Raw genomic sequence first — 16,239 nt, forward strand, 5'->3', positions numbered from 1 at the left:
AAACAAAACAATGTCTATGTATATATTTTAATCTAAATCTAATTAAGTCTTCAATTAAGGGTAATAATGAGTCGATTAATAAAGATTAATATTTTAATAAGTTCTTAGAAGCTACAATTTGTGTCTGGAAACAGAAGACTATTATTTTAGTTTGAAACGACTATTTAAATTAAAATAATATTATTCTGTTTCCTTATTTACTATTTCTTAACTGCAATACATTTTAAATCAATCAACAACTATTCTGAAATACGCGTATAGCCATCTGAAAACTGATTCTAAAATCTACTACTTTAGAAGTCAGTTTAAAAAATCTTTCATTGCAACATTATATCGCCATCGTTCGTATTTCAACAATGAAATGATCATAATATAATATCGGAAGCTTTTATCCTATCAAACACTTTGATTTATATGACACGAGGAATCCACTAACAATATGTACAGTCTATCTAAAACATAAAGTATAGCTCTTATGATAATAACAGTAGAGTAGAATTTTGTGTAAAAAGTTTCAGCAGTAACGGTTATTGCGTAAACTTTGGCGGGTTGTTGTATTTTGAACTGCGGTGATCTATAACAGATTCGATTTGGATCGTTATTGTTCGGTTATATTCGTATTTGTCAGTTTTTACAAAGGTTCTTTTTGTAGGAGATTTTTTGAGTTTGTAGATTTTATATTCCTTTTTTTTTATACTTACGTTTATACCTATATGGCTTTGATAAAGTATATACTTGGTGAGAAGTGTGAGTAGAATATTTTGGTTTCATTTGTTTGTGACTTTTGCTTGCACATCCATAGTGGGGAAAATAGGTCACTTTTTAAGTCTTCACCATTTGTAAAGAAATTCTACTTTTATGACAGTTGACTGAAATTTTGCGATTATAACAATATTTATAGAAAAGAATCATTCATAATGTGTTAAGTAGAGTCACATCGTTATTTTCACAAAACGATGAATTAAAGATGGCCGGACTGTTTGCAGAGGTGTGAGATGTTACAGATTACTATCTTAAAGACTTCGTGTAATGTGTGTTTAGGGTTTAGGGAAACTTTTCCGATCTGGGATAGTATTTGAGGAATTAATAGGCGTGTATTTTTAAATATTTTTAGTAATTGTTGATTCATTTTTTATTATTTATTCTCTTGTTATAAAATGAGTGACTCAGATTAATAATTACTGAATAACAGTTAATTCATCCGTATATGTCGTTTAACAGTTCGGTTTACGATCCCTCTTAAGGACTCCGGTTAGGTCAGAAACTAGGCAATATTTAATTATAATGAAACTATTGCATTAGTGAGTTCTGCACTGTTCTATATATTGAATCTAAGCACTGGCTAAAACTACACCGAACTAAAACAAGCATATCAATCGATGCTTGTTCTACAAGTACATGAGGAAGAGCACTTGCACTGAGAAGTTACAAAACTGGTGTCAAATTCCCAATTTGTCGAAACTTCTCTCCAAAGCGCCGTTACACTTTATACGTCGATATTTATAGTTCTCGATCAGATTGTTTATATACGACCCGTTTACGTCACAACTTGGTCTTCCGTTTTTATTTTTAGAGCGGAGCTTAGCGGATCTGTGAACGTCCGGCGCGGATGTAATATGTCATCGGAAGGATTTCGGTTCAACTGACGTTGCGTATTGGAGGATAAATTGCGGGTTAATGTAACTAACTGGGTTGTAGTGACGTGGAGGCATTTGTAGGTCAGATCCCAGAATTTGATAATGTCTAGTAGGGTACAGAATATTTGGAAATGCTGACCTGAACCCTTTTTATGGAAAATGTTAGTTTAGCTCAAGATGGAAGGCATTTTTGTGCCTCGATCGTAATTTTTGCAATGAGGAATTTAAGAAAATCCATTTTTCTAGTGTTTTGCACAATATGCCAGTACCTTTGATAAAAATAGATATCACACACTATATCTTATATACATATGTTCACAATCAGTGGCGTTCATATGACAGTCATCAAAACTTCTAAACACAAATTCAACAAAACACATTCAAAAATATTCAGTTTCAAAAACTTTCTTCGACGAAATTCGGAAGTGGCGGTATTTTGTAAAATCACGTGAACCACGAAAAAGTTGGTAAGCAGCTTTGGAGGCTAACAGAGCTGTGAATTATTCATGGTGGCTGGTGGCTGGCTGCAGACAATACTTTAATCTCAGTTATCTATGGGGCCACGCTGTTGGGGTTACGGCTTATGTGACGGATTGTGCTAAAATGTTACCTTATGAAGACGTTGTAAGGAAGAGGGGCAATTATAGAAGAGTCGCTTGATTATGCCAGTATGACAGATACGTTACGTTCTGATCAAATTGGGCCAAAAAAATGTTTTTTCAACAGAATATGGTCACCCTTTCCATCTGTTGTCATGGCAGTAACAGATATATAAAATATATTCTGTGAAAATTTTATCTGTCTAGCTATAGGTAATGGTTCATGGGATATAGCGAAGCGATATAGGCACAGACGGACAAACGTATAGATGAACAAAAGCCACGAAGGCCATAAATACAGCGGAGCCTGAATCAGGTCAGAATAAGATAAAAACAAACCCAGGGTGAAAATGGAAACCTGTTACTAAGATTTTCATTTTCACTGTTTAGGTACGAAGCCCAAAACAAGAAAAAATTACACGCTACAAAATTTTATCACATTTTTTAATCTGGCGAAGCAGGATAGGTACAAACCAAACTGCATAGTCCAGATAAATTAATTCCCTCTACCTGCTATTTATTCCCTTCAGACAATTAGTTAAACTTTAATCAATAACAACATGTTCCCTGATTGTGATGCTTAGGCTCGCCCCTCGTCACACTATTAAGGTGGCTTCAGACGTCATCCCTAGCTTTAGGGCACTCGGGTGAGCAGACATGTTGAATGGTCCGTGTGTCGTGGTGTGTCGCAACACTAATCCACTGTATTCATGGGATAAGACAGGGTATGATTGTCTTAAGGGAACGTTTGGTTGAGTTACATGTGCATGTATGGGGAGTAGTCTTTGTGTTAATTTTAAAGTGGTAATACTTAAAAAAGAAATCAATAGCGGGTCAAGCTCACGGCACTAATGGTTTCGTATGAATAGGGCAGGGGAAAACAAAAAGAAAACAGTTGGATAACAATTATATTTGTGGATGGGTAACAGCAATTTTATGACTGTTACAACCATTTCTTAATTGTAAACTTAATTTAAAGTTTTTTTTTAAGTAGCAACAGAAATAAATTATCTGTAAAAAAATCATCAAACGGACAAACAGTCAGCGGTGCCTCCGTTATAGATCCCTAAAAACTTATTTTTTGTCAAAATTCTGCAAAACTTGACTATCTACCCAGAGCCTCACAATTCCCATTAATGTTGACTTGGTAAACGAACAATGCAGACTAGTTTCCAGTGCTCCTAAATCAAATACAAATGACCCATTTCAGGACATTCAGATAAATCAATAGAGCGGGTCTCAACGGGCACAACTTAAAAATACGGAATGGAAAACTCATTTCGACCAAAGGCCTAGAGGTCCAATATCCTGTTACCCTCTTAAACTGTGATGTCCTCAAATGACATAGAAAAAGAATTCGCAGAAGGTTTTATGGCTAGATTAAGGAAACTATTGATTGTCGGGTTTGCGTTTGAGATCGCATATATAACTAGCGTGGCTCAGAGGATAATATGGGTTAAATTTAATGCAAAGTTACGTTTTTTGCGTACCTATGCAATTGTCGCTTGCATTTTGGCCTCTTTATAGCATTATCTTCCCTTCCCTGAAGGCTTTTCGCAGTGAACCTTAAATTAAGAAGACTTACAATAAAATTAAAGTTGAAAAAGAACATTTTTTAAAATTGTATTGTAATCAAAGTTCTTGAAAAGACAATTGTAACTAATATGAACTCCTTGGTGTTTTTAGTGGAGCATCTATCTCCAAGCTCCATCATCATACCAGCAGACAGGCAGACAACTTGTGAAGGTGAAACTAGCTTGTAAAAACAGTCTAATTGCTACTAATTTTAAAATCTAATTCTCACAAATTTTAGTCTAGATGATAGTTATAGTTTCGAAAGGCCATACAGTTTTTTGTTAAACGCCTATAACACCTTCTTACTTGTATTTCTGATCCTTTTTTCGCCACAAACCTGGAGTGGGCACTTAATCTGGCTATCAGAGGTCCCAGTATTATTTGCAAGCATATTGATTGACCATTCAAGATATTTCACTATCGCTATGAGAGCGAAAGGTCGGTATGTCTCAGCATATAGGATTTCGGGAGGTAAACCTATTATTTTTGGGAAAATGGGATGAAAGACATTTTTGTAGCGACCCTTGTTATATTTGTGTGGTGGTTGTGTTACGTTTTGAATTTGTTGTAGGTAATTATTGATTTTAATGTTTGTGAGTTGTAGGAGGTTGTCGTTGGCTAAGGAACTTTAAGGTCGACAGTCATAATTATAATCATCATCATCATCAAATTTATGTAATAATTTTCAATTCTAATGAAGTATGTTTATTCCCCCAAACATAAAGTGTTTAGTACTAAGACGATTCTTACACGTTAAAAAACACTGTTCCTAAAATAAAGATTTTCAAAGTTTATTGTTAAGATCGCAAACTTCTGTAACAAAGAACTAAAACAGTAAGTTTAATCTCTACAGTTAAGTTGAACTCCCGACATCAAATGAACTCTATCTTTAACTATTGTAATTTGACAGACCAGCGGCTCGAGATAACGAGTAATTGACGTTATCAGATCACCGCCATTACCAGAAACTAACTGCTCCTTCGTCGAAGCGAGATAGCACGCTCCAGAATGTATAGGGCCGTCTCTTTCCTACAACTTGCTTGAAGGGCTCATAGTAAGACGTAGGCCAATTTTAACTTTACACAATTACAGATAAATTGAAAATGATTTTGTTTGTAATTGAGGCGAAAGTAACGTTTATTGACTTAAATTAATTAATAGATAGAGTATTGTTGAAAGTAGACATTCATTTTAGAGATTATTGTCTCGTTGTAATTGAAGGAGATGGAGAGATAGAGCTTGACTGATAATCCTAAAATGAATTAAATAAAATTGGAACTTAATATTTCTCAAAATCATGTTATACTCATAGTCAATAAACAACTGATTCCGGTGAAAATCTATAATTAATTTTGTTGCTATGCTACTCTTTAACCTGTTACATGGCAAAAAAATAGCAATAAGTTCTTTTTCAAGCAATAAGTACTTGTACGGAGTGAAAAGCCCGAATTGGCGACTTTGTGCATGAATTCCCGGGATCACTGACCGCATTAGTGATCGAAATGTTCAAGTAGCACTCGTTGCCGGGAGCTATCGGAAGGTGCATCATATTCGCAACGCCAGACGACCACAAGTGGTTTCATATAAATATATACCACCTCTTGAAATACTATGTCACATATATCTTGATGTATACTTAAATTATAAGGAAGGGGAATGTGTCGGTTTGTTTGTCTGTGGCTAAAATTCTAGGCTAGGATAAATAGAAGGAGGGATATAAATGCCATCTCCTGCTGCCGCTATAAAGAAATACTAAAAATAAACAACATAAAACAATTAGTGCTATGTTCATTAATTTGTTCAGACCCACAAATTTATTCCTCTCCAAACCGATTTGGTAATCTTGCGCCTGTTTGCCATGTGACTAGTCCATCTTGCACTTGATCGGTTTTTTTCAACTTAGGAACAAATTAAAAATCTCCAAGACTTTTCTTTTCTACAAGATTCGCTTAATAAAGCACTTAACACAAAGTGCCTTAGATTTAAAACACACCTTTACATCTAGCTTCGTAAACCTTTTCAAGTCGTGCAATCTCAATGCATTTAATCAGGTACTCTGCACACCGAGCTGTGTACTATGTTCCTAGCTGTGTACTATGTTCCTAGCTGTGTACCTATACGCTGTGTGTAGGTGTACACGGATTGTAGGTAGGTATCGAGTGGTTTGTATTCATTAGCTCGCGGTTCGCCGGCCGATACTCGCTAAAGCGGTGTATACGGGTTGCTGGTGTAGGGAGCGGGATTTGTCTGTTATTGAAATGGGGAATTAGAGATTATTAGGACAAAACGTATCGGTGGTTCCTGGTTAAAAATGGACCACTATTACAAATGCTTTGCTGAGTTGAGATTTTAATAGATTTATTTTGCCGCAACTACAAATAACGAATATAAGCAACGAGGGTTCATAAATTTGATGGTGACCAATTTTTCATGTGTATTGCAGAAGCCTTTTTAACGGTTATCTTAATTGTAAAAAAAATCAGCGATTTTATTATCGTTTGGAGAATCAGGTAGGAGCAGCAGGTAGATACTAATATTAATCAGTTAGTGTCAATACTGTTTCTTCGTAACAGATTCCGCGTCTTGATTTTTTGTACTGGTTCCAAATACTTTATTTTCATGAAACTAAAATCATCAAGAAAACAGAATTCATCAATAGTTATTCCATATAATATAATCAATCATTTAACGTAGATATATTCTCCATTCCTCCCGTCCGTATGTCACTCCGTCTGCATCCCCCCTTCCCTCTCCCCCCAACCCTCTCGAGTTTCCCCTAAAATTACCTGTTTCACGTCTGAAAAGAAATGTTTCAGTAAATTTAAATGATTTGATAAAGTTATGCCGAGACCTTTTTGGTGCGAGTTAAAATCAAATTCTATTTGTTTTTGACAATTTTCGTGTCGACTGTCGTGCGGTGGAGATAATGGAAAGAAAATCAAGTACCTATGTGAAGGGAAATTTGTAAATTCAATTGTAAATTATACCAAATAGTAAGCCAAAATATAAAGTAATAAACACTAATCATATTTTTATGCATGTTTTTAAAAGAGACAAAGCAAAAATAAATTGATTCGTAGACATATACCATCAAAACTACTTAGTTAAAATCTGCCATCAAAATGCTGAAGAAATAAAAAAAGAATACATCATTAAAACAAGCACCGAAGTTTTCAACGCTTTTCGTTACGAGACGAAATCACAATACCTAAGAAAATCTTTGTCTGGAGTTTGTCAAAGGAGGTTTGATCCCTTTCAACGACAATTATATTCAGTTTTCATTTTACTAAAGTAAATATCTAAGTTTGTTATTAGAAAACCGAGTCGAGTCTCCTATAGTCTAGCATTTTGATTGTATTACATTAAACTGGCAAAGCGCCTGATATAAATGAAATTAATTAATTTATCACGCATAGAGTCAACTTGCTATTTGTTGTTTACTTACTTTGAACACGATTTGTCTTTAATAATGGTATTTTCAATTTGATAATTTTGATGTCTTTTAGAGAAAATAAGAATTTGTCGGAGATTGGCGCTCATGTTAGGAAACATTTAGCAGCATCTGACCTAGTATTCTCTGCCTTAAAGATCACAAAAAGTATTGATAAAACCCGTACACTATCAATAAAGGGCAATCTTACTAATATTATAAAAACGAAAGCTATATCATAAATATTAGGTACCTCAAAATATATTCGTATCGAACCAACTCGATCAATAACTGCGTTACGATAAATTGATATCTAGTATGTGTATCACAAGGTCTACAGACCACCATCACAAAAACAATAAAGTTATTGCCTTCATACCAAAATCTTAATTCCAAGTCTTTATGGTACCACAAACGATGGTGTAACGTGGTGTTCTAGTTATTCTCCCCTGACCCTAGGGAAGGGTTGCTAACGACGCCCCCAGGGTACAAGCATGGCTGATGAAAAGTACCGCTTACTGATTGGTGGTTAAGTAAGAATAAGATAACAGTAGCTTTGCCCGCGGCTGCGCCTGTGTGATTGTCAGTAAAAGTTTATGTGTATACAGTTGCTAATGTTATTTGATTTTTTTAAACGGTCATATTTCAGTCAAGACACAAACTTTCAATGAATGGAAGATCCATCGATTGAAAGTATGTGTCATATACTTGTCACTTCAAGTCATTATCTATACTAATCTATACTCTATACTTACTAATATATAAAGCTGAAGAGTTTGTTTGTTTGAACGCGCTAATCTCAGGACCTACTGGTCCAAATTGAAATTTGTGTTGCATAGACCATTAATCGAGGAAGGCTTTAGGCTTTAAACCATCACGCTGCGACTAACAGGAGCGAAGATAGGTACAATGGAAAATGTGAAAAAAACAGGGCAGGTATAAATCATAACTTATAATATCTACCCACGGGAACGAAGTCGCGGGCAACAGCTAGTATTAAATAGATTTAAAATTTCACCAAAAAATGTTTTTCATGACGCACGAATAACCGAATTGATGAGGTCACCACACCAAAGCTTAACCAAGCTAAGTAAAAATACCATAAACTATTTCTTATTATGCTTAAATACATATTTTGTATCTTTATTATTCTTCACAAACAACGTTTATTACTAAATAAAAACTCAACAATAACTGATCTCTCCAACCAAATTACATTCGATTCATATTCCATACATCCTTCAATCGTTATCCGTACAAAGTAAAATTTCATATTAATTGATGTTCACATGAAATAAAAGCAAAAACAGTTTGTTATTATGAAAGTTTTCAACAATCCCATTCATCAGTCGCTATTACCTGCCGTGATTGAGTCGTAAAGGATTATAAATATTATGTTTTCGATCTGTTTGATACGATTAATATGTAAAATTGTAGATTAAACTGATAAAATAAATGTTAAAGTATGTGTGTTTGTATGCGTCTATGTTTTTTAAATTGTATAACGTTGATTTTGATGAAATTTGGTATGTAGCTGACACATTGGATTAACTAAGGCTTTTAGTTGTGTGATCTAAACTTAATCTTGATCAGAATGTTTTATAAGATAATAATTTCAATAGCCCTTTATACATTGATGTTAAAATGTGGAAATGTAAGCTACACATAACTGGTTACTTTTAAAGCATATTTTGTACTGGTACGCTATATTTTAAATCTAAGTATGACGAAACTGAGTTTTACTAAAAATGTTTATCTTTTTACAGGTAAGTGCTCCATCACCAGACTTATCGGTAAAGTATTAAAAATTTAATTAAACAATACTTAACAAAAAATATTTCACTCGGTCCTCAATAAATTGTCCCTTGGTCTCTTGGCGAAAGTTTCAAAGACGTCTTTAACATTTCATAAATTGTGTTAATAACCTCTTTGCCAACAAATCCTAATTTGTTTAACCCAAGCGTTTATAACTCGTAACCCGTTTTTCATAATTCTGAGTCCCCCTAACTAATTTACGAGAGGACTCTACGAGGTTTAATAGAGTTTGAGGGACGCCGCAGCGCAGTTACTGGCGGGACTTGGAGGAGCTATCACAGATTAAAAGACCTTGTTGTATTGGTATCTATCACTCTATGGTAAAATAAAAGGAATTGACGACGTTTCTGTATTGAACCGGTAAAATATAAATAATTTTAGCAACACCTTCCTGAGTCGTGAAAAAATAAACAAAGTTTCTATTGCTTTAACTGTTTACTTTAGTAGTTGATACAATTTTTTTACAGCACGAGGGAAGTTGATGTTTAAACTTTTCACAAGTATAATGAATGATAATGATGATATGAGTGTGCAAAAAATGTTTAGACTTGCTATTAAATTTACCTCTAATTCCAAAAGTTAGACTCGAAAATAAAAAGCTTTCAATAGCTGTACCTGGGTGCTTCAAAATCAATTTAATAATTCTCAGCTACCTGAAAAAATCAATTTGAAACAAAATCAGTTAGATTCCATCCATCTTGGCAACATCGATCATGGCGTAATCCTGGCCGGAACAGATCCATAATTAATTACAGTTTCCCTAGTTCTGCGACAGACGGTCTAGGAACTCTTTGTAAGTATACTGTGGCTACAGAATCAATGTTATGAGACTCAAAAGAGATTTATAAGTAAATTAATAGGTCATTTGAGGGGGATCATTTTCAATAGTTGTTTTGTTAAACTGAAGTTAAGGGCTCACAAGACATTGAATCATATTTAACTCAAACTCTTGGTATTTTGGTCGTTTAGGAAACCCGTTTAATAAATGTTGCGCATTGTGATTTGAAGGATCTTCATATGGTTCCATACGTTAAATATGTTGGATTTGGACCCCTTATGAGGGCTTTCAGCAGTAATACGACACAATTTTTATAAACCAATTAGATAGTATATACATACATATAAAGATAACGGCAAGGAGAATATTCGTAAAACAAATTTTAGATAGTCAATAAATTCCTGCCCTTAATAAAAAGAGGAAAATTAACAAGAAAAGACTGTTTAGTCATTAAAAGTTATAATCCGTTTACGAGACTTTATAAATATCGACTGGAAATTGTTTCGTTATTAATTAATCATCTTGGCAGGTCATTTTTTTCCAAAAGTAATTGTATCTTTTTCCTTCTTTCTTTCTACAGGACTTTATTTCCCTTACTCGTTTGTCATTCGATGACAGAAGTTGAAAAAAATATGATTGAGTTCTTGTCTATATCCTTTCCATATAATAAATGCCTTTTAGAAGTTCTTTAATTTGGAATATAATTATTTTGTCGAAAAAATATTTTAGCAAATGTTTAAAATAAATAATTTAGAAGATTAACTACATCACATTTAGTTATAATCTTTAGTTACCTTTTTTATGTTATAAAGCTGTGTCAGATTACAGAAAAATCAAAAAATGTTAGCTAGCCATTTATACCATCACGCTATCATAAATGGAAGCAGAATGCAAAATGCAGCAATGAAAAATGACACAGAAACGGGTGGAAGTTGTGTGCAGTATAAAACTATAACTCCCAATTAAAAAATCTCTCACTTATATCTTAAAATCTATGACAAAGTCGCGCTCAACAGCTTGTTGTAGATAACGGTTTTTAAGACTTGCAATCACATCCATGTGTCCCATAAATAAGCTATTTTAATATAATTCGACAAACACACATCAAGCTTCCGTTTGAATCAGTTAAAAAGTCATAAAGATCATGACGCACGAAGAGTCCTCGTTTGAATGAAATGAAGGAAATCTCTGAGGCCCGTTATTACCCCCAACGTACGTCAAAGCTGCTCACTTTGATAGAGGATTATCTACAGCCCAGACTGCTGAGAACCCCACAGAGCCAGATTGATGATATTATTCACTTCCAAATGCGACGTTTATTTGTCTCCGAGTAAAAACGTGAAATATAAACTCTGTCGTTTAATTTTTGTGGTCTGAGATTTTAAATGGAAAAAATGTGAGGTTTTTGTGGTCTCTCAAAACGTTAAATAGGTTAGCTAAATGCTTTGGGTGGATGCTTGCGGACCTCGGTGCTTTTAAAAGGAAATTAAACAGGGTTATACTTTGTCATATTTTTTCTCTTCACCGTTTATAATGCTATGAAACAAAACTAATATATCGTCTACGTATAGAGAAAATTAAAACATAAAAAATCATTTTCGTCATTACCTAATTGCTTAACTACACTGCAACATTGTTTCATATGGATACGAACCTTAATATTTCCACAGCCTCAATATTTACACACTCTCTCGGACTCTTACCCTTCATACAGTAACATAATTTACGATGGCCACCATAATTCCCTGTCGGCTCGGACCCACCGTCCGCAGGTACTCAACAACTGTTCCAATAAATATCTGAACATCCCTAGGCAACTGTTATTTGGTAACTGATACTTAATAACAGATATGTATTTATCGGTGCACTGATTTTGGTGGCAATATTTTTGTATATTTCTCTGTGATGTATTCAAAATACGGGCTTACATTGAATTGAAGTTATTGTACGAATTGAAACGAAGGCAAAATATTTTTTTACTGTTAGCTTGTATTTTTAATACCTTCGAATATGTTTTTGCGTTTTGTGCAAGTTCTTAGGCAGAATCGAAAAATACCAAAAACAGACTGGAATACTCTATAGCATATTCATTAAAAATCAGATAAAAGTTAGGTCAAAATTGGATAGTGTACTTGGCATGAAATGTTTGTTTTTTAACGACATTAAGAATTTAGTCCTTCTGTGTAGGGGTTTACACAAACATTCAAGTCACATGCACAAAGACACACAATTGATCGAATCCGACTGGCGTGGTGACGTCAACCAGTCGGTTATTCGCGCAGTCACACGTTCATCTCTTCAGGAGCTAAATTGCCACCAAGCGATCAAACTTATAACACCCCTCTTATAAGAACCTCCTTTAATTAAAAAAAAAAACATTTACCCGTACTGAACATAACACACACATAGCACTCAGCTCCAGACTAGGATTACTTAACAAATTATATTGAGGCAGTCTTATCTGATCGTACTTACTGATCGTGTTCCCAGAATCGCTCGGAAATAACAAGGAGTCAATCTTAATTCCACATGCAGGGGATTAAAAGCTAAGTCTCGTATCTCTGGTAATTGACGGTAAATCTTGTTACGAGCAGCTCTTGAAGAATTTGGAGATGTATACATGTAACATAATTTGTTGGAATTCCAAGTATGTTTCGTAGTTTATTCGAACTAAGTATTTATCTATAACGCTAATTAGTGTGTAGTTGTGTTAGTGTTTGTATGTTTGCTAACTCTTGACTCGACATTTGGTATGGAGATAGCTGGTATCTTTTATTAATTACAGACTTTTATCCGAGTTCGTTAAAGGAGGGTTATATTCATGCCTTTGTTAACTACATTCACGCGGATCATAGGTATCGCCATAATTCAATTTTTTGCTCTTTTTATTTATTTACCCGTGACTATATTATCTTTAATCATTGCATCATCTTTTCCCGCCTAAACAATAGTTACTCGAAAATAGTTAATCGAAATATCACAACCGCATCTTAAATAATCTAGAACGAATCACTTTAATATTCAGTTGATTTCAGAATAATATTCTACTCAATAACAGATCGTTAATATGAATGAAACCAGTCTCAACTGTCAGTGGCTTTCAAACGAAGCATTCTATACGTCCCGAGTGGCGCTCAGGGGATCTACCACCATCTTTTAAAATGATAGTGATGCAGGTGTGGAAGGGAGACGACGCTCTATGACCTATATAGCGCTATCTCGTTAACGAGCATCGATCGTTAATATCTCGATTGAGCAAGAGTATAATGCGAGCGTATAACGTGGAATGGTTAGATTTCAAGAAAAATATCGTTATTTTCTATTGAATAAATGAAATCAACAGTCAACTATTTAAAAGTGTTTGTTTTGTTTTGACTTAATTTATGATAGAGTACCCTTCAATAATGGCAGAAAGTTTCAATAGATGGATGTTTTTGAAATCTATTCGATTCTAACGATGAAATGTTTTGGAGCAAGGTGACTCGACTGCCGGATAGCCGAGTGGTTGTGGTCGCCACACCAAACCAAATGAGCGGAACTTGCCACAATTTCAATCCCCGTGAAGGACAAGCATTTGTGTTATCTATGGTGAAAGAAATTCTTCGATTTATATACAAAATATAATTCATCACAGTATCACATAACCTATAAAGGATATTGCCTAATGCAGTTACAATTAGCAACTTGGTGGAGGGCTATGATCAGCAGTGGACAACAATAAGCCTAATTGATTGCTGTACCTTCAATATTCTATGCACAATTGACTGTATGCACTAAGTAATCAATCATTTCAGTGCTGTACAGTACAATCTTCTCATCCACCAGCATATGGTACTGATATAAAACTGTGAAAGAGTAAAAGCTATGATGTAAAGTAATTAGCGTTGGTTTGGCGCCGCTCCAAGCCGCACCGCGCCCTGGCGGTGATGGCGGCTTGTAGTCCCACCCTGGCAGTAGTGGCAGTCACGATATTCGATCTGGTTAGTTGATAGAGTGTTTTCTGGGAATTAGAATTCAAGCCAAAAGATAAAGAAATATCAGTGGCGTTTGGACTGTTCCAAAAAATACTCTATATATAGTTAGTTAGGATCAAAATTAGTTAGTGTTAAGATAAAAACTAAAGTTGTGGTTAAAGCACTTTTGGAGATATATCAGCGGTCTTTGGACTGTTTCAAAAGATGCTTAAAAGCTACGATCTTAATTAGTGTAGTTTTAGTTTTTAAGTTTATCGCAAAGCTGTCCTCTTTAGTCTAAGTGAAGCAGTAGATGAGAACAAAGTTTCTGAAACAGTTAAGGTAAAGAAAAAAGTGTTTTTAAAAACGAAGTTTAAAAAGACTTTGTTTTTTGTCCTTATGGACGGACGTGTATGAACAATGATCATTCAAGTTCCATTATACAAAAACACCCAAGTCTTGCTCATACTTTAAAATCAGATCTAATTCCTGATTTCCGCACAAATCGAGATAAAAACTGTCAAGCTAACGAATAGGCTGTATCTAGTGTCGCGACCGCGGATCTGGCAGACAGCCAGACAGTCGCCATCTTTGTCCCACCTCTATTAAATCTGCATTTTACTTGCATCCCTAGTTTATGGTTAGACTCTTGGCTTATTCGTACACAGATGACGCGCGACGGCAAGAAAAGTGCAATTGTATTGGTGCAAACATTTTTGGCGATAGTAGCTGAATCTTTCTATATCTGTATTTATAGTGTAAAAGTTAAGTGTCCGAATGCTAAAACAAAATCTTGGTTTTTACTTATTTATAAAAAAATAATGAGTAATTCATGTATAAAATATTTCTCTTACTGGCGATCAGTATTTTAATTAATTGTTCGAAACCGTTAGTTTATTATGCTTATCAAATAATTATACATCCTCCTGTATAAGTTAGCAGGAATTGTTTATTTTGTTCTGTGGATGCAGTGAAAGGTTTTTCCGGCGACTGGAGATAATTTATCGATATTATAAAGTTATACTCGATTTGTGTTAATGTTATAGGTGTAATGTTGTTATAATAATTTGCTGAAATATTATTTGTTTAGTTTTGTTTGAAGTTGTTCTGTTTCACAACCACGTTTCCGCAGCAAATGTTATTGTTTTACTGAAAATAGTATTTTGCAGTAAAACAGACTGGTATTGGCGGTAATGGATATTAGCGGATATTATTATTTTCATTTTAAGTATGTAGATGACTTTTTTATGTTTCTCAAAATTGACTTTTTTTTCTAGTCAAAACGACAATTGAAAACAACTCAATTATTCATAATTATCAATATGAAAAGTAAAAGTTAAAAAATGGGTTTCGTCGCGCACTACAAAACTTGTATTATATAGTTTGTTATACACTTACGGCCGCTTTCTATATTCGATCTCAATCCCTAATTTACGGATCGAGATTGACATTTGAATCCATTTACAACTTTTAGTGTTTCTATAACCGATCCATGGATCGTTTTCTCGATCTTTTTCTTCAATCTATCTTTGGGAAGGCGGATCGAGATTTTAGATTGGTATTTCTATGAAAGTGACAGTTATGCGTTTTCTATAACCGATCTCTGGTTTTGACAAATCGATTTTTGACGTTTTTATGATCTATAATCGCGATCCCCAATTTTTTACGGATTGTACTGAGAAATCTGTGAAAATGGAAATATTTTCAAGTGATAGTGATAGCGATCTTGAAGTATTAGCTCAGCTATCGGACGAGGATAGTAGTGGCAGAGAAGAAGAACAAACTCTGTCCTCAAAATTTGTAATTGTGATTGTGATGTATCGAGTGGTTGTTCTGTACTTTACTTGTAAACGGGGGTCAAGGATTTAAGCTGAAGACCAGCGCTCAGTAATTCTTTTGGATTGCTAAGCATAAGCTGACGCTTAAACTTTTTTGCTTTCGGTATTATAGTTTTTGTGTACTAAGTACACTTTTACCAATATCTGTAATACTGGAATCAATGGATAACGATTATAATATTCTCGTTTTGATTTATTTATTTAAAACCATGAAGTATCATTACAGGGTTTACCCTAATGCGACAGCAGAGAACTTAAACTAAACAAAAATTGCAACACATTACATTATTAAAAACACGTCAGTCTGATTTTGAAGAAGTTGGTGGTGTGGAGAGCTCTTGTAAGAGGTGCTTTGGCGAGCAAATTTGTTCTCGCGGTAGGAACCAGCAGTAGGTGCGGGCTTCGCCGCCCACTCCGCCACTCAAGCACTGCAATACTTCCGGGTGATTCTCCACTCCACGAAGCACCTTCACCAAGTAGACGACCAGTGCAAACTCCCGTCTCATATACAGTTGATTATTGCCAACCATGCCCAGAACAAACAGAGTGGGATCCATGAGTAGGTAGAACGGATACACCCCATACAGTTTCTTGTACAGATGGCGCGTGAACTT

General features: G+C 34.7%; 1 protein-coding gene across 4 annotated transcripts in view; it reads left to right on the forward strand.

Annotated features, from left to right (window-relative positions):
* The window catches only part of LOC113500125, a 164,773-nt gene that overhangs the window by 64,281 nt on the left and 84,253 nt on the right, over positions 1–16,239 (forward strand). The gene's annotated exons all lie outside the window — the stretch shown is intronic.

The sequence above is a fragment of the Trichoplusia ni genome, chromosome 13 (genome assembly GCF_003590095.1).
Source record: "Trichoplusia ni isolate ovarian cell line Hi5 chromosome 13, tn1, whole genome shotgun sequence".
NCBI lineage: Eukaryota > Metazoa > Arthropoda > Insecta > Lepidoptera > Noctuidae > Trichoplusia > Trichoplusia ni.